This window comes from Delphinapterus leucas, chromosome 8 (assembly GCF_059928025.1).
Source record: "Delphinapterus leucas isolate spDelLeu-1000000601 "Yukka" chromosome 8, BTC_Dleu_Yukka2, whole genome shotgun sequence".
Classification (NCBI taxonomy): domain Eukaryota; kingdom Metazoa; phylum Chordata; class Mammalia; order Artiodactyla; family Monodontidae; genus Delphinapterus; species Delphinapterus leucas.
The window spans coordinates 56,286,903-56,309,557 of NC_143136.1; the positions used below are offsets into that span (position 1 = coordinate 56,286,903).

The following is a 22,655-nucleotide window of genomic DNA, read 5'->3' on the forward strand; positions in this document are numbered from 1 at the left end:
GGGTTTACTTGAACTTTTTTTCTGGTTTAATTAGCTTATTCATTTTAATTAAAGTACAGTGCAACATTTACATGGTGTTTAATCTGAAAGTTAATCCTGTTTTCTTAAAAGATTAAGTACAGTAATAAATATAAAATAATGGTGGCTGTATCTCATAGGATTGGTACTTGGGCTACATGAACAACTTGTGCTGGAAATAGCAGAAACATAGATTTTCTCTAGTATTCTTTTGTTAAGACATTAATGTCACAAGAATAGCTTTCTAACCAATTAAGAGCTTCCATAAAAACCAGATTCCTACCCTGCCCTCCGACTCATGGATTTGCACATCTTTTGAATTTGAGGTGGAACTCCAAGACCTGCTGCAGTGATCCTACAGCCTGTATTCATGTGTTTATGGACCACTCCCCTCCTAGAATTTTCCCCTCCTACACCTAGTTCATCTTGACCAGGGAGTCTGACTTTTTCCTAGAGACAAGCATGCTTGTCATCAGCATTCTTTTTTAGCCTAACTCTTGCTTTTGCCTTTGGCAAATTCACTGTGGGCAACCTGTACAGCAGACACCCCATACCTCAGTTTCTTGACCTCCACATTCATGATGGCTTTCTCTTCCACTCTGACTTAGCCACTCACTTCCATAGTCACTTTCTAGACTTATTGCCAGAGATTGCATTACCCTGAAGTCACTTACTCAAATATGCCACTCTTCAACCCCTACTTCCTTTCCTCCCTGCTTTCACTCAGCAGTACTTCATTAAGACCTCTAGTCCATCAACCTCTCCATTGTCAATCACATTCATGTTATCAAATTTAATTGACACTTTTTAGTTCACATCCTTTTTTTTTTTTTTTTTTTTTGCGGTATGCGGGCCTCTCACTGTTGTGGCCTCTCCTGTTGCAGAGCACAGGCTCAGTGGCCATGGCTCACAGGCCCAGCCGCTCTGCGGCATGTGGGATCTTCCCGGACTGGGGCACGAACCCATGTCCCTTGCATCGGCAGGCGGACTCTCAACGACTGCGCCACCAGGGAAGCCCTCACATCCTATTTTGCTTTACAGCAGCATTTATCAGAGATGTCAACTCCTGCCATTTTGAAATACCTTTTCTCTTGGCTTCAATGACACTATATTTAACTAGCTTTCTTTTACTACACTGGCCTTTCTATCCAACTCTGTCTTAGGAACTTCTCTTCTGTTCAAACTCTACATAGAATATCTCAGAGCTTGGTCCTAGACTTTATTTTTTTCTTAAATCCTAAAGATTCAAAATCCATCTATATGGAAACACAGGTCCACGCAAAGACTTCTACATAAATGTTCATGGCAGCTTCATTTACAATAGCCCCAAACTGGAACCAACCCCAAAGTCCATCAATAGGTAAATGGATAAACAAAATGTACTATCTATACATGGATGCCTTATGCTAAGTGAAAGGAGACTGACATAAAAAAGTACATACTTTGATTCTTCTTATTTAAAATTTTAGAAAATGTAGGCTAATCTATAGTGACAAAAGCCAATCAACATTACTTGAGGCTGGGAGCAGAGGGAGGGATGGTCTGCAAAAGACCACGAGGAAAGCTTTTGGGGTGATGAAAAGTTCTGTATATTGTGTGGCGGTTTCATAGGTGTATACATCAGTCAAAGCCTATGAAATTGAACACATTAAATAGGTGCAATTTATTGTAAGTTATGCCTCAATAAGGTTGGTTAAAATCTGTATGCTGACAGTGCTTGCATTTATGCCTTTAACATAGATCTTTCTTATGAGCTTCAAACTGTGGCTCCAACTATTCATCTGACATGACCATTTTGATATTTCGTAGGAATTTCAAACTTAAGTCTAAAACTGAATCCTAGATTTATTCTCCACAGTCTTTTTGTCTGACCTCAATAAATTGCTGTCTCAAGGAGACCTCAAAATACAGTGGCTTAAATAAAACAGGAATTTATTTCTGTTTCACCGGGTAGTCTAGAGATAGGAGAGCCAGTGCTGGTAGTGTGACTCTACATCCTAACCCCAGGATTCCATTTCTGGGTTCCAAGAATGCTTCAGTCTTCATCATATTCCACCAGCAGGGGCAGGCAAAGGGTCAAAGGAGTGCCTGCACATTTCTTTTTTAGAGAAAAAGTGTCAAATGGCCATTCTTCACAACTAGGGAGGCTGGGAAATATTGTCTTTATGTGATCATGTGTTCAACTAAAACTTTATTTCTATGGTAGAAGTGGAGGATTGAAGACGGAGCTTCCGGCTTTTTGGAGGGTGTATGGGGACTTGGGCAAATATGTTTTTATAGGACCCCTATCTATCTATGCAGTTTGATTACAAATGTATTACAAAATCCATGGGCCTATGTGAAGTAAAGTGATTTATTGATGAAGATTTAGAATAATGGTTATAGAAGAGGTCCTATTTGTGTATTGTCTAGTCATTGCACAGGCATCTCTTCATGTTCTTTATTATTAATTTCATTGTTCCTGGCTAATTTTGTATCTCCTATGCAATAAAAAACTGGCAGTGTTGTTATTACTCACAATGACATGACTCTTCAGAACTTTTGCACTGAAACGGAACACCTAACTGCAGTACCCTAACACCATTTATTTCAATGCTGGTTATGTTATTACTCATGACATGGTGTCATTTACCTTGCATCCTTGCATACTGGCTTTCAATGACTCTCTGATTATACTGCGCTTCTTTGATGACTACAGATGCAAGTCTTACCCAGGGTATGCAGGAAAATGCAAATGATCATTTTCTCATAGTTCTAAATTTCCCAGTCTTAAGTTTATGGCATAACTGTGGAACAACACATCTTCCAACCATGTCTTTTCTTGAGCTCTTCAGGTTGGAATCACTGCATTCATAGAATGTGATCTCTTAAAATGTTGGCTGCACTTCTGCAGGGTGCAGGGGTGAGGGATCCATGGTTAGAGAGGAGCAGTCCATTTACACAAGGAGTGTCCATCCTTCATCCTTCATCCAGCACAGCTTAAGACTGACCTGAGAGAGCATGGCATTGCCACATCCACGAGGGCAAGAGAAGGCACTGATTGGAAGGGTGTGTTGCTATCAGGGAGCAGTGGTCTTGAAAACCTTCAGAGGGGATAGTCACTCCTGCTAGTGGACTTGACAAGCCTTTCTTTTCCTCTTTGTTTCAGCCCAGTGATGCAGGCTGTTCTCCTCTACTTGTAAAAGTAGCCACCAGCCACCTTTTATCCTGCTATTCTTTTTTTCCAGAAGATAGCTATAGAGTGAGATACAATCTCCTCAATCTCCTGACTTCCAGCTGACTTTGAAGATAAGCACCCAGTCCCTTTAATGGTAAAGGTATGGGATAACAAGGGGAAGGTATAAACTTCTAGAAAAAAATGACTAAGTTCTCATGATCATGATTCCTGGGCTAGATATTGTTTCTTTAAAGTGTGTTAACTGGAAGCCCCTTTGGACTCTTACTCTTAGATTTAATTTCTAAATGTGGAGTTTCTCAAGGCATTCTAAACACAGAAGACTTCTTCAGCTTCTTTAGGAAGCGCCGTCTGGGCCTGGCCAACCAGCCGTGGCAGAATCACAGTTGTCATTTTATTTCTAGTGAACAATGTGCAATCTGAGGCCTGCAACACCAGGTCTTCCCCCCTTCCATTGGATGGTAGCCTCACACAGTTTTGAGTATAAAAGTGTCAGTCTGTAGATGTCAGTGCAACAAGACTAATGAAATCTGTCATCTGTTATGTTTTATAATCATTATCCTGTGGTGCCTCTCAGCAACATAATGGGGGAATGATTGTTTTCTCCATTTTAAAGATAAGCAAAATGAGATGCAGAAAGATTAAATAATTCTCCAAAGTCTGTCTGACTCCAAAGAACTCAAGTGTTTCTATCTCAGTTGTTCTCTCAAAGGGAAGGAATAAAACACAGTTTATGCATCTTACCCTGATGCCACCAGAGAAATAGGTTTAGAGAAATTTTGACTAGCTAGTGCCACATTTCTGTTTCATAGGCTACTTGTTCCTGGAGGTTGTGAGCTGCAAAAGGAAATATACCTCCTTTGGAGATTAAGCTGGACACAGCCTGGCCATCTGCTCTTTTGGCAGGGGCTGACATAGGCTGCCTTTATGGATAAGGGAGATGGAGCAGGGCATGTCACTGCCAGCAGTGCTGCTGGCCGTGAGGCATGGAGGCAGACGGACCCCTAAGCTGACTGATTGCTGTCAACATCTTAGAGTCTGTGGAGCAGACATAGTGAAAATTGTACATCTTGAAGGAAAGGGATGAGGTGGAGTCTTGACAGCAGTGAAGCCCCAGTGGTAGAAGGAGACCCCGTTTGGGCCAGTATCGCTGTGAGGTATTATCCCAGGTGCTGCGGTTAGAATAATAAACAAGAGAGTATGGTGAGATAGAAAGACATTAAGTTTTAAGGCACATATTTATTTAATTACAATTATGATCAACTCCATAATGAAAAAGTAGAGTGTTCTTTGATAGCGTGTGGTGGGGAGATCTGAGTCTGGGCTTGGAGTGGGTTTCAGGGAAGTTTTTCCTGAGAAAGTGACATCTAGAATAAACCCTCTGGGTTGTTTGTAACAGACCCTATAGATTGCTCACTAAACACCCACTTCCCTTCCCTTTCCTTCCTTAGAGGATCGCCCTCCTCCATTAATATTTTCATGTATCCACCTTTCTCTATCTAGCCATGTGCTGCAGGGGAGGTGACCCCAAGATACTGGTCTTGATTTATCTGAGTCAATAAAGGTGTTCTCAGTGCTTTGCCATTGATTGGTTTAGGCATGTGTTAGGGCATATGTTATGATTTTGGCTATTCAGACAAAAAAGAAGTCTGTTAGAGGGCTTTTGGGAATGGTTTCCTCACTCTTTACAAGGAAGAGGTGACCTTTTTTGCCTCTGAATGTTGTCATGTCTGACGTTGAGTGGAGCTCGCTTGAGGACAAAGCCCACTCACCAAAAGCAGAGCAGGAAGATGGAAAGAATCTGGGTTTCTGTTGGCTTCCTTAACTGTATAAGTCAACATGGAGCACCCCTGGCTTTGGAGTTTTCAATGTATTCATCATTATGTGAGCCAGTTGAGTTTGAGTTTTTGTTTCTTTGCACCTGAAAAGATAACAGGAGTTATCCAGGTAATGAGCGTTAGTGGGGAAGGCCACACGATCAGAAGAACAATGCATGCATAGCCCCGAAGTGGAAATAGAAAGTAGTCCCATATGGTCAGAGAGGAGTGAGGGAGGAGGAAGATGAAGCTGTAGAGTTGGTGGGGGTTTGCTCATGCCACTATCGTCCCTGGACATTAGCTAATAATTTATATTTGGACTCCTTACAGACTTAGGCTTATAATTCTTCATTTGTTTTGGATGACTCCAACAGAACACTAGATGATTCTTACTTTTACTTCTGTATAGTGGAGAATGGAAATAATTGTGTACCTTGGTGGTCTACAATATGAATAAAACTCACTAGTAAACACTCAATTCCCTAACTTACTTGGCTTATGTAACAATAGCCTGAAGTGGTTCCTATATTGTTGCTCCTGGGCTCTAGTGTGAATGCCTGAAGGTTACCCAGTCTCAGTGGTCCTTAACACTTAAGTATTTTGGGCAGTACTTTAGAGGGTAGTTATGCTAGTTGAGTTTATTATTATGAAGCTGGAGATCTTCGAATTCTTTGGTCTAGAGATCTCAGGGAGAACCTGGAAGTTCCATAAAATAATGAGGATGGAAGTGCAATGGCCCTTGCAGAGGAATTCCCATGTGGTCCTAGCAGATGAGAGAGACCCAGAGAAGTAATAGGTCCAAAATATAGCTCCTGGGGGTGTGGTTTACAAGAAGCTAAAGTAACTTCGACAAGAGACCTGTCTGCTCAGCTCAACCTTGCCCATTGTCTTTGGCTCTTCTGCACTTTAGGGTCTTTGCTCATTTCTCACCAGACTCCTCCTCTGGCTATCTGTGTCTTCTGGCAGGTGAGCCTTCTCTGGATGATAGCCTGCAAGATTTGGACTCTGGATTCCCAATGTAGTATGGTGTCCAGGAGCTCAGGCTTTGGAAGCAGATGCCATTTAGAAGCTGTGTGAACTTGAGTACATTATCTAACTTCTCTAAGCTACCGTTTACTCATTTGTAAGGTGGAAATAATAGTAGTACTTAACTCATAGAAATGTCGGGAAGAGCAAATGAAGTAATCTATGGCAAGTGCTCAGCACAGTACAGATGTTCAATCTATGACAGCTAGTATTTAAAATAATTATTGCTTGTCATCACTGCCATCAGTATTCGTGGGTTGGGTCCTGATCCTCCTAGGAATGCGGTATGGAGGACCCTGTCACCTTTGCCATTGTCATGGTTAATACAGTGCCACAATACAACTATTTATTGAGCTAGGTACCAGGCACTCTACTAGGGTTTGGGGACTGAAGAAAGCAAAAACAAACAAAACGACCCCACAGTTTTCTAAGTTCCAGAAGGAATAGCTTGGCTTTACCATGAGCATTCATTTCTCGCAATATCATCTAATCCAAGAATATCATTGTGATTGTTAGTCTGAATTTTAAAAACTGTGACTGTAAAAATCTTTCAAAAAGTTTCCTTGCAAAAATATTTTTTTGATTTTTCTCTTTGTGGGTATGTTGAACCACCTAAATCTACAGATTCATTACATGTGCCTCATATTCAAAGAGGTTGATTGTTTTCTTTTTTCTTTTCTTTGGTATATGGACCCTTCTGGGATGTCTCCAGCATAAGCACAGCTCTGAGCAAACCATGCTTTGCAAAGTCATAGGTATTTGTTTTACTTCTGCCAGAATATTGAAAGTTTGCCTGGTGAACATTCCCTGAAATCAAAATGACTTATTATCAGGCTTCCTTTGCTTTTGATCCTGCTGCAGGATGGTGTGTTTTCCTAATGATGCAGAATCTCTCGTTAAGCTCAGGAAACAGGATATAAGGATAAGTCAATTGACTCAATTTATGGACATAATAAAACGGTCCCTATTACCTTCAGTAGTCAAGGCAAGACAAGGTGAAACACAGTGCTGTAAAGTTATTATGACAAAATAGTATTTACCTGACCAAATAAAGTGAAAATACTGCATTTATTTTTGAAGCGGCATTTCAGACATTATGACCTAAAATTAATAGTGGTAGATGGTCATTTATTCTGTCGCACAGGGATATTGCAGAGTTCACTCAAAGCCAGGAATATCTGCTATTAAATCATGGCAAGCTAAAAAACTTTTTTTGAAGTATTTCCTCATGTCTGCTCTATGTCTACTGTCGGCCCCACCGAGCCAGTGTTAACAGCTAAGGCATTTCTTTTTCCATCTTGTAATATAATTAAAAACAAATTTAGAAGCAGAATAGATGTTTTGTATGTCAGAGCCCTGTTAGTTTGGGGGAAGGCATTGGCAACGCACACAGCTGTTCCTGACAATTATAAACTCAGGAAAGAAAAGGGGGGAAAGAAACCAAATTGACCAAATATGGTTGCTTTTGTCTTCCAGTGGGAAGCAAGTCCTTGGGGTGGCTATAGGAAAAACAGATGTAAATCAATTATTTTTAACCTGTTATATTTTAGAAGAGATGGACATGAAGCTAAGGGGATATAGAAGGTTTCAGGTAGTTAAAGACATCTAAGGAGTACATATGGTATTAGTAGCTTATGGAAATACTTGAGGTTTGGGCTAAATTTCAGTTTATTTTGGCTTTTGGTAATTTCCTAGACTCTGGAGTCTATAGTCTAAAGTGATTTTGTGTTTCTGAGTTAAAATGGGACTATGACTTCAGATTAGGTAAGCAAGACTTTGTAGGCATAGAGCAGACATGAAAAAGTCCTAAGTATTCCTTTGAATATTTAATCATCTGTTTGCATATATTGATTGTGAGTTGCAGAGTGACCAACAATAAGATTCTTCGAGTCTTTGCTAGCTATCGCCTGCATAAGGCCTACTGCTGACAGTTCATTTACTATTGCCTCTGGCCATGCTTCCTTCACCCGCCCCCCTTCCAATCCATTTTACCCCACATGGCTTTTTCTTTTTTATAGTTCTATCTACTCCTAACATTCTACATAATTTACTTTTTATGTTTGATATTAATTTTCTGCCCTCACCATCTCCCATGTAAGGCTGGGATGTTTGATTTGTTCACCAATTTATCCCAAGCATCCAGAGTAGTGCCTAGCACGTAGTAGGTGCTCAATAAATATTTGTTGAATGAATGCATTATATCCTTCTTTTGCCTAAAATATGATAATCGGTTTCACTGGCCTTGTGATAAAGTGTAATATCTTTGTGTGGCCGACATGATCTAGATCCTGATAACCCATCCAAATATATTTCTTTTCATTTTTCTCCTGAATGGTTCCAGCTCTACCAAACCTATTGGCCTATTCTGTTTGTGGGGTTTTGCACATGTTGATTCTTTTGCCTGGGATTCTCTTTGCCCTTTTTATTCCTCATTAACTCTGATTAAGTTTTTAGAACTCAGCTTAGATTTTTTTCCCAGGAATCCTTGCCTGGTCTTCTAAGTCTGGGTTAGGAGCCCCTCCTGTGTGTCCTAAAGCACATTACACTTCCCTTATCATAGCACAATTATATTGGTAAGGATTGCCCATTTGTCTCTTTCTCCTTTAGGCTATAAGCTCTATGGGGGCAAGAGCCAGGACTGCCTTGTTCATAATTTTCTTTGTGCCAAATACATGGCCTGGCACCTTGTAGGATGTTCATTAAATATGCATTGAATCAATGAATCATGAAAGGAAGGGTATATAACACAGATATCAGCTAGCATCATCCTACCCAGTATGATCTGGGGAAGGCTGGCCAAGGCTGCCCTTGTCTAAGGTATTTGGACTATCTCTAAGGCTTATTACTTTCTGCCTCATTTTCCCTTTTGCATTGAATTCTTATTGTCCCTTAATTTAGTATAGAGTAGTATAGTGCATGTGGCCTTGGAGCTCCACCACCTAAGCTCAAATCCCACCCCTGCCATTTACTAGCTTGCTAACTTCTTTCTGCCTCAGTTTCCTTATTTGTAAAATGGAGATGATTTTGATAGAAGCACCTACCTTGTGGTCCCTCGTAAAAATTCAATTCATTTGTACATGTAAAGTACAAGGAACTTAAGATACAGTAGGTCTCAAAATTTTAGCTCTCCCAGTCAACTAAATAAACAAGGCTGTTGGATTTATCAGGATTTTCATTGAAGGTTTGCAGGTCCCACGGTCATACCACAGCAAATAAATGAAGATATCTCTGTTGGGAAAAGTCTTCTAGACCATCCACCATCAGGATTTCTCTCCAGTGCACTTCCCAGCAAAGGGCTCTAGCCTTCGGCTCCCTCCTGGCCCCTGTCTCTTCCTCTTCTCTGCCTTTGCTTTTCCATAACCTACACCTCTGTGCCTCTCTCCACAGTGACGGCTGGCAATGCCCAATTCTTCCCTCTGTCTCTTTTGCAACACGGTTAAGCTCTACTGCTCCAGGCTGTCTTCCAAACTGGACTCCACACCCATCTTTAATGTGTATAAAGCTCAGGCCAATGACCGGGCTATCTCCAATTTTAGTAGATGCTCATCTTCCATTTAATAGGGCCATTTTCCTTAGGAGGCAGCTGCAGTTTTAAATGGCAAATTTCTTTTCTTAATTACAAGGAAAAAATAATGGTAGGTGCCTTAACAGATATGTGCATGCGTGCGTGCGTGCGTGTGTGTGTGCGTGTGTGTGTGTGTGATGAATAATCATGATCTTTGGGAAGCAGAAAACACTAGGGGCTAGTCAATCCTCAGATTTTGCTTTTGAGACAATGCAGTTCCCTTTTGCATGAATGGCACTGGTGGAGGCCTCTTACCCCAGAGAAGCATCCTTTTGCTTTCCTCCCAAAGAAGTCCTTGCCTAAGTGCTATGTTGTAAGCAGCCACATTAGCAGAGCTGAGCTGCTGCAACATTGTAAATGCCAGCAAATAAAAGTGTCAGCAGCCAGGGCTGTGGGAGGCTGGCAGGGCCTGGAGTTTAGCGCTGCTCTGTCCAGATCAGCATTTCTAGGGGGCTGGTTCATATCCAGCCCACATGAGTAGTGGTTCAAAGTTATTCCTGCTGATGGTTCTTCCTGACCCCTGGAAAAGGTGTTTGGAGGTCTCTAGCCTCAGCCCACCAGGAAGGAGGAATACCTGCTCAACTTGAACTGCCCTCTCTCTCCAGCAGATGGCCCCATCCTAGTTAATGGATGGCATTTTGAATGGTTGGAGGGAGCTTCCCCACCACGGCCTATACTGATAATAGAATTTTTTTTTTTTTTTTTTTTGCGGTACGTGGGCCTCTCGCTGTTGTGGCCTCTCCCATTGCAGAGCATAGGCTCAGCGAGCCCGCTCCGCGGCATGTGGGATCTTCCCTGACCGGGGCACGAACCCGTGTCCCCTGCATCGGCAGGCAGACTCTCAACCCCTGCGCCACCAGGGAAGCCCGATAATAGAATTTTTGTATTACTTCTCATGGGACCCATAATCACATGAAAAAAAATGTAAGAAGACTTGTTTTCTTTTCACCACTGGATGTATTTATTTACAAAGAGGGACTTTAAATGGCCAGAGGCACATACACTTACTGGTAGTAAAACTCCACCCTGTGATTCACTGTATTCTGGGCTGTGTGCTTCCCTCAGAATTGAGGGTTTGTAATATCACAGCGCTCAGAGGGGAGTTTCGGCCATTTCTGTCTTGTGCCACTGGACAGATGATTCCTACGTTTGGTGAGTTTGGCAAAAGCAAATAGTGTTTTAGGCCGTAAGGTACCTTTTACATTTTAATTTGAGAGACAAATGCAGCTTTGGCCCTTGAAATTGACCATGTGAAAGAAAATACTTGTTTTTGTGTAGTGGATAGTCAGTGGTCTGGCTCCCAAAGCCTATACACCCATGGCAAGGTCCTAACTATGCGGCCAGGGAAGTTTCACCAGGATGAGGTCTCAGGAGAGGCAGAAATCAGAGCCCATATTGCTGAGCGCTCTCTATAATGGGTGTGTTAATGGCTTGGAAATCACAGACGGCCATTTCAAATGATGTTTTCAAAGAGTTTTTAAGACATGAGAAAATGCCTCAGATAATTAGTAAGTGAAGGAAACAAGTAGGATGCAAAATATACACAGTATGATCTAAACTCTGAAACAATAGGTATTAAGAGGGACGTACACCAAAATGCCCATAGTGGGTGGCAAGCTTAGGAGGCTATTTTAGTCTTGTGTCTACTAATAATGTCCAGTGATTTCCAGGTTTCCTAAAGTGAGCAAATATTACTTTTAAAATCTGCATAAAATAAATGTTTATTTTAAAAAATAGAATGGAATAATCTACTTCTGTCAGTGCCAATTAAAAAGGGTTTAAATTTTTACAGTGAGGCGAAACCTATTATTATTCCCTTTTATCATTCTCTGTTGGGAGGTAAAATGACCTCAGACTATGTTAGCCAACTCTTGTGATTTGCTGTGTATATGTTCACTTCAGAAATATTGATGTTTTACATATGACCTGGGTTAGCACATTTGTGACAGATACCAACTTTTTTGGGGCAAATCAGAACCACTTGGTTTTAGCTTTGATGCTAAAGCTTTTATCTTTTTATCTTAGAGCAGTGTGATAAAATTCTATAGGCAAAAATTACAAGGTAGATGTGTATAGCACATATACTTACATAAAATAATTTGCCAGGGTTATTACTGTTATAATAAAATCTTATTTAAAAAAGTAATCAAGTAATTAAATATCCTAAGTTGCTTAGCTTTTATTTGTGACATTTTAGAGAAAAAAAGCAAGTTCCTTTACTGAATAACTCCAGTCTCCTTCCTATTTCTCTCACACTAATATATAAGGTTTTAATGGACAGTTTATAAGATATATCCTTAGGTCATAGCTATTCATCACAATTTCATGCACCTTTCACATCTCCATTTAAGTTTTAAAATAGGAATTCTGGAAGTGCATTTTGGCAACAGATAGTTTCATAACATGTTTGTGAAAAAAGTGTTCTGTGCTCAAAAAATTTTTAAAACACTATGTACTATACCACCTCCCAACTCCATTCTCAATTCATATACTTACTTTAAGTGCTCTGAAATATTCTGCAGCAAAGAAATCCTTTAAACTCTGTTTAAACCCGTATTTCCTAAACTTAGCCAACCAGGATATTCAGAAATACTATTTCCAAAACAGTGCAAGAAGCCATACCATCAAAGAAACATTAAATGGCTTTCATTTATTTATTTATTTATTTATTTATGGCTGCGCTGGGTCTTGTTGCTGCATGTGGGCTTTCTCTAGTTGTGTTGAGCGGGGGCTACTCTTCCTTGCAGTACGTGGGCTCCTCATTGCGGTGGCTTCTCTTGTTGCGGAGCATGGGCTCTAGGTGTGCGGGCTTCAGTAGTTGTGGCTTGTGGACTTCAGTAGTTGTGGTGCATGGGCTTAGTTGCTCCGCGGCATGTGGGATCTTCCCGGACCTGGGCTCGAACCCGCGTCCCCTGAATTGGCAGGCAGATTCTTAACCACTGCGCCACCAGGGAAGCCCTAAATGGCTTTCTTTTGCCGTACTGAAAAAGAAGGAAGAGAGTACACAGATAAAATGAGCAGGCTTTTCTATAAAAATAACTCAAAAGGGGTTTTATGCTTAAGTCATAACCCTCTGCCCCAAGCCTTTTGATTAACTGTAGAATTCCTCGGATTCTTTTTTTTTTTTTTTTGCGGTACGCGGGCTTCTCACTGTTGTGGCCTCTCCCGTTGCGGAGCACAGGCTCTGGACGCGCAGGCTCAGCGGCCATGGCTCACGGGCCTAGCCGCTTCGCGGCATGTGGGATCCTCCCGGACCGGGGCACGAACCCATGCCCCCTGCATCGGCAGGCGGACCCTCAGCCACTGTGCCACCAGGGAAGCCCTCCTCTGATTCTTAAGTGACTGTAGCAACCATTGCTTTAATTCAGGTCACAGAAGCACCAGAAGCCAGAGTATAGTTCTTGGCCATCTCTGATCATTTCAGTTTATTCCCTAACTTAAGGGTAATGCTTGCAGTAGCCGCAGAGTTGATCTATTTGGTATAGAATGTTAGCACAAACATCCTGCTCTGGAAACACTCTCTTTGTGTTTCTTTCAGCTTGTCTTTTTTGTTTTGTCTCAGATCTCAAAGTGACTATGTGAGCACAAGAGGATCTCCTCTTAACACCATTTGCTTATCATTTATGAGGGTAGGTCCTTGGAGGTCCATTCTAACAGGTACATGCTTGGCCTGTTTAAAGGATGGTTTTTAGACTTCGCTTAGCAGCAAAACTTTGGAGACATTATTTGAAAATGTCCATGAAGTCTTCTGGGCCTACTTTGTGATACTTATATTTTTTTCAAAGACTGTGGCTATATTTGTTTGTGCAGTACCTAATGTACTGGAATCTTCCATTATTATCTCCTGATGCTTGTGAAATCAGTCCCTGCATTTACTGAAGTGTGGGCAAATCCATAAACAAAGAGAAGTGGTTGGGATGTCACAGTTGTTTTACAAAAGGTATCCATGACAAGGCTAATTGATTCAGGGGACTTTGTTTTTAATAAAGGAACAGAGATTAGTTTACTGTCGATCTTAATTATTCCATCCTTCAACCATTTGTTGCCCTGGGCAACTGGCATCATCTTTGCTGCTTGTTAATTTTAGCTCATTTTACTTACTGAGGCTTGTTTCCTTTGTTTCATTTTTGTGGATTTGGATGAGGAAAGAAGGAACTGATGTTTCTATGGATGAAATTGTTAACTGTGCTCTGTTGAATTCACCAACAGAAGACATTTATTTCTCTTTTTTAAAAAATACTGCTTGATTGAAATTCATAAACTATATGTGTTTTGGGGTATATGTATACAGGTGAACCAGTAAATGAACATAAATTATATGAACCTGTAAATGAACATAATCTGACCTACTTGCAAATAAGCCAAAATGAGTGAGGAGAAAGTATAATTACTATCCCCAGAGGATGTTTGGTCAAGGTCTCAAAAGAGTCCTGAAGTTCTGGCTCTAGGAATTAAAATATGCTCAGTATTTTTTAGTTATGTTACTTTTTTTTTTTTTTTTTTGTGGTACGCGGGCCTCTCACTGTTGTGGCCTCTCCCGTTGCAGAGCAACAGGCTCCGGACGCGCAGGCTCAGTGGCCATGGCTCACAGGCGCAGCCGCTCCGCAGCATGTGGGATCTTCCCAGACCGGGGCACCAACCCGTGTCCCCTGCATCGGCAGGCGGACTCTCAACCACTGCGCCACCAGGGAAGCCCTGGTTATGTTACTCTTAAATTGGTTTTTGGTTTTGTTTTGCTAACCACCATGTACCCACCTTTCTGCACATATCACCAGCGCATTCGTGTGCCTTTATGTATATTTGCCCTGTCTGCCTCTGCAGAGCACTCTCTTCATAAACCACTTTGAATATATTCAATTTGGACAGAGGAGCCTTCTGATTGGAGCCATAGGTGGCAGGAAGAGAAGCAAAAGACAGGCGAAATGCAATAAGATACTTCCAGAAAAAGAACAACTGCATGGCTAAGAACACTGGGAACATATTTTGAGATTTGGTCCAAAAGTACAACATAATAAAACTGCATTTTGATTTTCACTTGTCTGGGAGGTAAACTCAACTTATTTGGAGACAGCTTAGCTTATGTTGGGGCACAGATCGCAACTGCTTTGTACCTACTATTCCTTCTTATTGTCTTACATTCTCAGCATGTGACTACACTGTGTAAGTCTGATCATACCTATGTAGAGTTTTCTAGGGTAATCAGATAAAACTCATAACAGGCTAATCCATCACATTTGACTAATATTTCTTCTCTTTTTTGTAGCATGGCAGTCACCTAATAGTTCCCGGGTTACATAAATGACTCCTGTCTTTGTCAGATATCCTCTTTGTTGCAAGGAACAGAAATTCACTTAAGGAAGCTCAAGTCAACAAAGTGCTGATTAAAAGGGCATAGGGTCAATCACATGGAACCCAGTTATGGGAAATGTAGCTGGGCTTCCTGGAAACTAGAACGCCATCGAGGAGCTACTCTCGACCTCTCTGGCTCTCTCTTTGGGCTTATATATTCTTACATCTAAATTTTTTCTATAAATATACTCCATTCTCCTCTGTGGCAGATAAGCTCTCTTTGAAAGATTCTTAGGTTTTGCTCCTTCAAAACTTATGCCCACATGGGGTCTGGCCACTGCTCTACATGATCTCAGTTTCTTACCTATCACCATCTAATGGACTCTTACTGACTTTTTAGTTCTCTTATTTCAAATGAAGGATTATTGTTGATCTCCCCCACCAGACTATAAGCTCCATGAAGGCAGTAGCTGTAACTGTTTTGCTGATCAATATATTCTCATTGCCTAGCACAGTTCATGACATGTAGCAGGTATGCAGTGAATTGGTGAGTAAATGATAACTCCAAAATTTGAATCTCTTGAGGTTTGTTTCTGTTGTCTGATATATTTTCATCTCTTGGTTTTGGTTAAATGGTCTCCTATTGAGTGCTGGAAATTGTATATGAAAGATTGAAGAAATCGTTTAAGGGTCTAGATGATGTTATTATTCCCCAGAGAGGATATACTTTTGCTTCTGATCCTTGGACAGAGTTATTAGGATAGAGGCTAATTACCTTAATCCAATCTGAAATTGAGCTAATTCAAATTTGTGTTTCAGTCTTTACAGAGATGTCCTTAGGGTGTGGCCCTTCAGTGATTCCAAAGGAAAGTTTGGGGTATTTCCAGGACCCTTATTCTAGGTGAGGCCTGAACTCTGATTTTTTATCTCAATAGTAGAAAACTGAAAGAGAAAGCTCTTCTCAGCTTTTCAGCCTCTTTGCCACAATGCCTCAAGAAGAAAAGCATTGCCAAATGTCAGGTTAATCTCTCTGTGCTTTCCTTTCCTTCTCTCCAGGATCTTGGCTCTCAGGTTTTGCTACCTTAGTAGCTATTTTAGTTTATTTTAATTTGCGGTGGGAGGGCTTCCCTGGTGGTCCAGTGGTTAAGGACCTGCCTTCCAGTGCAGGGTTCGACCCCTGGTCGGGGAACTAAGATCCCACATGCCGCGGGGCAACTAAGCCTGTGCGCCACAATGAAAGAAACCGCATGCCGCAACTAAGACCCAATGTGGCCAAAAATAAAATAAATAAATAAATATTTTAATTTTGGGCGTTTTGTATTTTAACTCATCTGGTTGTTCTTGGCAAGAGGGTTGGTTTGATATAAGTTGAGTCTATTACAGCCAAAAGTGGAAGCCAACTGTTCTAGAGAAAGAATCCAAAGGGCCTATCTTGGATTAGGTGTTTCTAGTCATTTCATCAGCTCCAGCCAAAGGGAATGGGATACTGTAGTTCTTGAAGAGCTACTCTGCTCCAGGCAGGGCAGGCTAAACTCATGAGAGGTTGTGCATGGCAGGCATTGTGAAAGGTGTCTGCTTCAAATATCTTCATCATCACCGTTATCATCACTCTTATTAATGCCTCGTTTTTAAGGCATTTATAAAACTCTGATTTATAAAAATTTATGATTTATAAAACTCTGCAATTTGAGTTTTCTCCTCTCATTTTAGTCTTCTAGGGTCTGTAACTGGTATTTACGTTGACGTTTACTCTAATACCCTGCAGTGTTTAATCATCCCTCATTTTTACCATTGTCATCATCAATAGCCTATGCACCTAAAATATAAATGTCCTAGATCTGATAATGACCAGTTTTCCATTGTTCTCAGCAAGGTCTCTTTCTACCTTCTCCACCCACCCCTAGACCTCCTCAAGCCCCAGGGCAGGAATGGCCAGTGTTTGGTCATTACACCACTTCTCTCTCTACCCTCTTCAACTCTCCTATTGTTCTGCTACTCCCAAAGGTGTTGCCCATGTCTGCCTGGCTGAAGCTGGCAGTTCGTCCACACTTGAGCCCACGGGAAGGGGAAATGAGAGAGAGAAGAGTGCAGACTCAGATTTCTTAAGCTTTAACTTATGTTCTCAGTATGCATTCCATTTAATTCTTATCACAACCCTATGAGGTAGGCATTGTCACCTTCACATTTATAGATGATGGAACTGAGGTTAGATAGGGTAATTTCCTCAAAGATACATAGAGCTTATTAGTAAGTGGCAATGCCAATATTTGAATTATGGAGTCTGATCTCAGAAATACTGCACTATGCTGCCTCCCTAGATATATATACTACATGTTAAAATGTTTATTTTATGACTGTCCACACAGTAAGAAAAATACATGGGAAAGTTTGGTTTTCTGTAGGAAAAGGGACTGTATGGTAAAAGGTTAAATCAGCACTTCCTTATTTGGGTATTTACTAAACCGCTGTACCAAAGTGCAGTGGCTCAGTCAAGACTGATGTTCGTTTCTCTTTCATGTAACAGCCTAGAGGAAGGCAGGGGTCTGGCATCATCCAGGAATTGAGATTCTTTCTCTCCTATTGCTCTGCTACTCCCAAAGGTGTTGCCCATGTCTGCCTGGCTGAAGCTGGCATTATGTCCACACTTGAGCCCACAGGAAGGGGAAATGAGAGAGAGAAGAGCGCAGACTCAGATTTTTTAAAATGCCATGAGCTGGAAGTTGCACACATCACTTCTGCTCACATCCTATTTATAAGAATTTAGTCACGTGGCCACACCTAGCTGCAAGGGAGGCGAAGGCATGTAATCTTTATCTAGATGGCTCTGTGCTTTGCTAAAGCTTACAAGGGGATTCTATTTTTAAAAGAGAGAAGGAGATGAATACTGGGGGACAGTTAACAGTCTCTGACCAATTTCCAAATTAGTAACAAATAATAATATATTTATGAGTTTGGAATTTTTAGAGTTAGTTGGCATTGGTTATAAGTGATTCTTTTCCTTATTTCTAATAAAACTATCCTGTCTTGTATATAATCAAGATAACCAGAATAATACTCTAACTCAAAGCAGGTTCTATAGTCTAAATTATATTAAAACCAGAAGAGATTCCATGCCATTGTTTTATAGCAAAAGGGATTATAAATACCATTAAGATAAGCTTCACTTTAAGGAATATTTATGGATACACCTTGTATAGGGCACCTGACTGGATATTTGGAATTAGCTTATAGGAATTAATTATAAACATGCTATTTCTTCTTTATTTGATTTGTAAGATAAGATTGATGTGTGTACATGCAGAACAAAAGGGGATTTAATAACAGGGTTCAACCTTACACCAAGTAGGCGGTCTGATTTAAAACAACCACAGCACATCAGCACACAAGCTCATAACTCTAAGCCTCTAGGCTTGATTAGCATCCTTAGGCAAATTAAGATTTCTTAAGCCCCCTAGGGGTAGGGACATACCGAATGCAGTTACCTGAGTGCTCACAGCCAGGAAAATGATGACATCTAGGACTGCAGTTTTTATTTCCAAAGAATGTTTGCTTTGGAAATTTCTGTGCACGAATGTTGATGAAAATTCACAGTGGTCCCAAGTGTTATGTAAAACAAAACACCCTTTTGGGTGCAGCAAGCCTCTGAGTTACTGCCATTTGTCACTATTTGGTATGGCTTGTTCTCTGAAGGCAGGGCTTGTTTGTTTTTCTCACATAGTTTCCACAGTCCTGCTTGCCTGAAGCGATCGTTAGTTTTAGTTCATGGACCAGGAAGGAGCTTCTCTAGGTATGGGCACTAAAATTACAGAACATGAAGCTGTAAGCATCTCACACAGCACAGTCCAGCAACTGATGGACAGATGAGGGAATTGAGGTGCTGGGAAGTTGAGGGGCTACATCATGGCTTCCTGGCTAGTACAAGACAGTTGGGTCTAGAACCTATGTCTCTAGACTCCTAGTCCAGTGCTGTTTCCCAGCCCCACTTGCATTTACTAATTGCAGATATTAGGCAGTTTGGGAATGTAATCAAAGACCTACCTTTCTGTTTAAAACCCATTTAAAGTCTAAAAATCCTTGGATTCTCTAGTGAATTAGGAATTCCCTGGCACAGGTACTCTGTCCCAAGGGCCCAGAAGGTCTCACCTTGACCAAGGCTCTTATTTAGATTTGGACGTTATTTGCAAGTGAGTTATCTATATCCAGTCATTGTAATTGTATGGATGTGTGTTTAGCACATTAATTTGTTAACTCTAAACATTTAAGTGCCCTCAATTTTTATAATTGTCTTGGCATAATATAGTTTGTTTTAATAAAACAGGAGCCTGGACAATTGAAAGTTACAGGGGCCTCATGATCTTTGAGAGATGTTTGGGTTGATGCCATGTGCAGGTACAGAGTTGAGGCGGAATAAACATTTGTTGAACTGAGTTTGAGTCCTGATCAGGGAATTAAATCTCTACTTGGTTGCTTTGCTGTTGCTTTCAGTCCTGGTGAAAATCAGCAAAGTACAATACAGGACCTGGTATGAAGACATGGACTTAGAATACTAACTCCACTTATGAGTTATGTAGCCTTCAACCAGTCATTTATGCTTCCAGAATCTCAGTTTTTTCATCTGTGATGTGGGGATAAGATCACTTGCTTCACAGTAGCGTTGTGAAGTAGGGTTATATCTTCAAGAAAGATGATGTTTGTGCAAATCTTTTAAAATGGGAGGCGCTACTCAAACGTGAAGCATATTGGTTTTTGTTACTACTGTGGTAGCTTTATTATTATATTATTACAATTGTAGTTGATTTCCAGTTCAGTGGCCCATGTTCTAGTAAGTTAGGTTGTTGCAAACTAGATGAGAAAAGGTACCACGCTTGATTATAGGAGAGTGCGTTTGGCCCATACAGTCTTACAGTGATCTGAGAACCTGACATCCAGCAGTGTAACATCAGACCCAGGATACCTTTGTCAACTGATGGGATACCTTCTTTGGATAACCCCTCACCCGCACCCCTCTGCCCACCAAACTGCTGGGGAGGTGACTCATTAGTTCAGAATCACCCCACCCCCACCCCAGGAAATAAGCAGCAATAAGTGATACGTGACCACCAGCACGTTCCTCTGGTCTATAGAATACCTGTTCTCTGCAAACCACCTTCATCTCCTGAGGTCCACATGGCTGTAGGAAGGTGGCCAAGAAGACAAAACACTGTCCTTGAGCAGCCACAGGGACTTCCCTGTCTTCTGAACGTGCATGACACTGACAGTCTGAAACCCTCATGCTGTCTTGGTTGTCTTGTCTTCTTCTTCTTCTTTTTTTTTTTTTTGGTAATAAAATCTCACAAACACGAAAATTTGGGAACATTTGTTCTAGACATAAACTCTTCCCTCCAATAGAGACCCAGTTCCTTATTAGAGCTCTACCTTTGTCAAGGTTCTTACGTTACTCTTGCTGATTAAGATGGGGAGACATTCTTAGTAGAGCTCTGGCAAGGAAGGTGCACATGTAAAAGTTCAGAGGTCACTAAGTCCCTGGAAGTCCAAGTCTTTGAGGGATTCATTGTGTGAGACACTGAGGCAGGAGAGGACAAGGGCCAAATAGGCTAGCCTTGTAGACCAATGAAAGGAGATGGCCATGGTCCCTGCGGGCAGTAGGGAGCCACAGAAGTGTGTTAAGCTGGATAAGGCTTGCATTTGATCCCTCTTCTCCTTCTCTGATCCTTTGCTTCGAGGCCCACAGAGCTCCTGGGCCTCTGCACATGGGAACCAGAAAAATGACATCTAAAGGCGTATGTTCCGGAATAATAGCTTAGTGGGGTAGAAGGGCAAGTGATTTCCTTGAAAGGGAGAAGTAATAAAGAGGTAGATTACTTTTGACTTTATAGCAGAGGGAAGATTAAATACTTTGAAGTCAGAAGAAGTCAGTCAGAGACCCTGTTGTCAGGGTCCAGTGTGAGGGGCCATGCCCAGAAGTCTTCCAGGAGCCTGTCCATGGTCACATATGACTCCCACCAACTGGGGCCTGCACTCTGTGAGAACAAGTTCAATTCTGATCAGCCATGACCAGGTCTATCTCCAGTCTGCCTGTGCTTTTCTTAGTCTAGAAAGAACTGAGCACTGTAAGCTAGCTTTACGTCATAGCAAAGCTGGCCTGAAGATCAAAGGAACCTGTACCAAGACCGTATGGTTACTGCAGGGAGTCACTGCGTGATCCGGGTTTGTCCTGCATCGTAGGTAAACATTCTTGGCCTCTCAAGACAAACACAGCTTTTGGCATTGAAAATGGTTTTCAGGTTTACATGTGGGCATGTTGGTAGTTCTATAACAAACATGAGCCATAGAGGAGGTCCATCCTGAAAATCATAATGGGGATGGGATCTGTGTAATTAGAGGTATAAACACAAAAAATGGAGTAATTTGAACTAATCTTTGATGAACTTATTTAATATAATTAGGCTATTTTAGCAAACAATATTGTGATGGAATGAACACCTTAATCTACAAACTGGAAAAGAAGTGGGAAGAGCCAGAGAACTTGGAATGATTTCATAATTTTGCCTGGGTCTGGCCCTGGTTTCTTCTTCTATCCTGAGAACCAATGGGAAGGAGCTTTCCTTTTGGAAAACGTGAGGTGTATATGTGTGTCCTTCTACCTCCCTGACTGATTTTAGCCCAGAACACAGGGACTGCTTTTGTTACATGAAATTAGTAAAAAAGCAGAAGAACATATTCTGCAGGGGCAGTTTGGGTTGGCTGATAGATTTGTGATGTTGCCTTGAGAACTACCCTTCTTCCTTTTCATTGCTTCAAAGAGTAGCAGTAGGACCCAAAGTGAGAGTAACAGGGAGACAAGGAACTTCTCTCACCTCAGGGGGTGTCCACTGATAGAGAGTGACCTGCCTTTTGGGCAAATCAGCTAATGCTTTGGCATGGTAGGCAGGCATCTGTGAGGGATGCAGAGAAGGGCATTCTGATATAGATGATATTGCTGGAGGATAAGCTTAGAAGAGCTCTAAAGTTCCCTTTAATTGAAGGGCTTAGCACTCTGGAGAAAGGGAGAGGAAGAGAGGGTGGGGAAAGGAGGGGGGAGGGGGAGAGGGGAGGGAAGGAGGGAGGGAAGTAGAGGGACAGGAGGAGGAGGAGAGGGAGACAATTAATTCCTTTCCTAATTGTAAATATGCCAACTGAAGTTTAGAGAGATTATTATTTCAACTGCTGAGTGAAGCCTAATTTAATTTCCTTTTGATTTGTTCTCTTTTTTTTGTCCTTTTCTCAGTTTGCTGTGGCTACTCCTCCTTTTACTTTTCTTTCTCCTTTTTAAAAGAAACTGGTAAATAGAAGAATTTTAGTACAGTTTAGTACAACGCCATTGGAAAAAAATCAAGAGTTTATTTTATCTGGGGATTTTAGAAACACCGACTCTGAGAGAAACCATGAGAATGTGCTGTGGAACAGAACTGTAAAACGCACAGTCAGTTATACAGGTATTTTAAATCTGATGGTTCTGGGGGTGTGATTTGATTAGGTAGTTACCCTTGTAAAGGAGTAACTTAATCTGTGAGACACTCCCCCAGTAGAAAATTCATACTGCCCTGGTTTAAAATAATTTCTTCACAAATTGCACTTAAAAATAATTGGAAATTTTAAAAAACCAAATCTAATTTTTCAATTAAAAAATCAACTTTAAAAATTCCTCCCTGGTGGTCCAGTATTATTAAATATTCTTCTAGATTTTTTTATCTTGCTTTATTGGAAGGAGAAAAACAATTATCTG

At 41.1% G+C, this 22,655-nt stretch overlaps 1 long non-coding RNA gene across 2 annotated transcripts in view; it reads left to right on the plus strand.

The window, feature by feature from the left end:
• LOC149748562 (uncharacterized) overlaps positions 1–21,955 on the plus strand; it is a 144,782-nt gene extending 122,827 nt beyond the window's left edge. For both annotated transcript variants that reach the window (XR_016393992.1, XR_016393991.1), the window contains exon 3: positions 1–21,955. This exon is cut by the window's left edge and continues 26,589 nt beyond it. This is a non-coding gene — a long non-coding RNA (uncharacterized LOC149748562).
• The last annotated feature ends 700 nt before the right edge of the window (positions 21,956–22,655 follow it).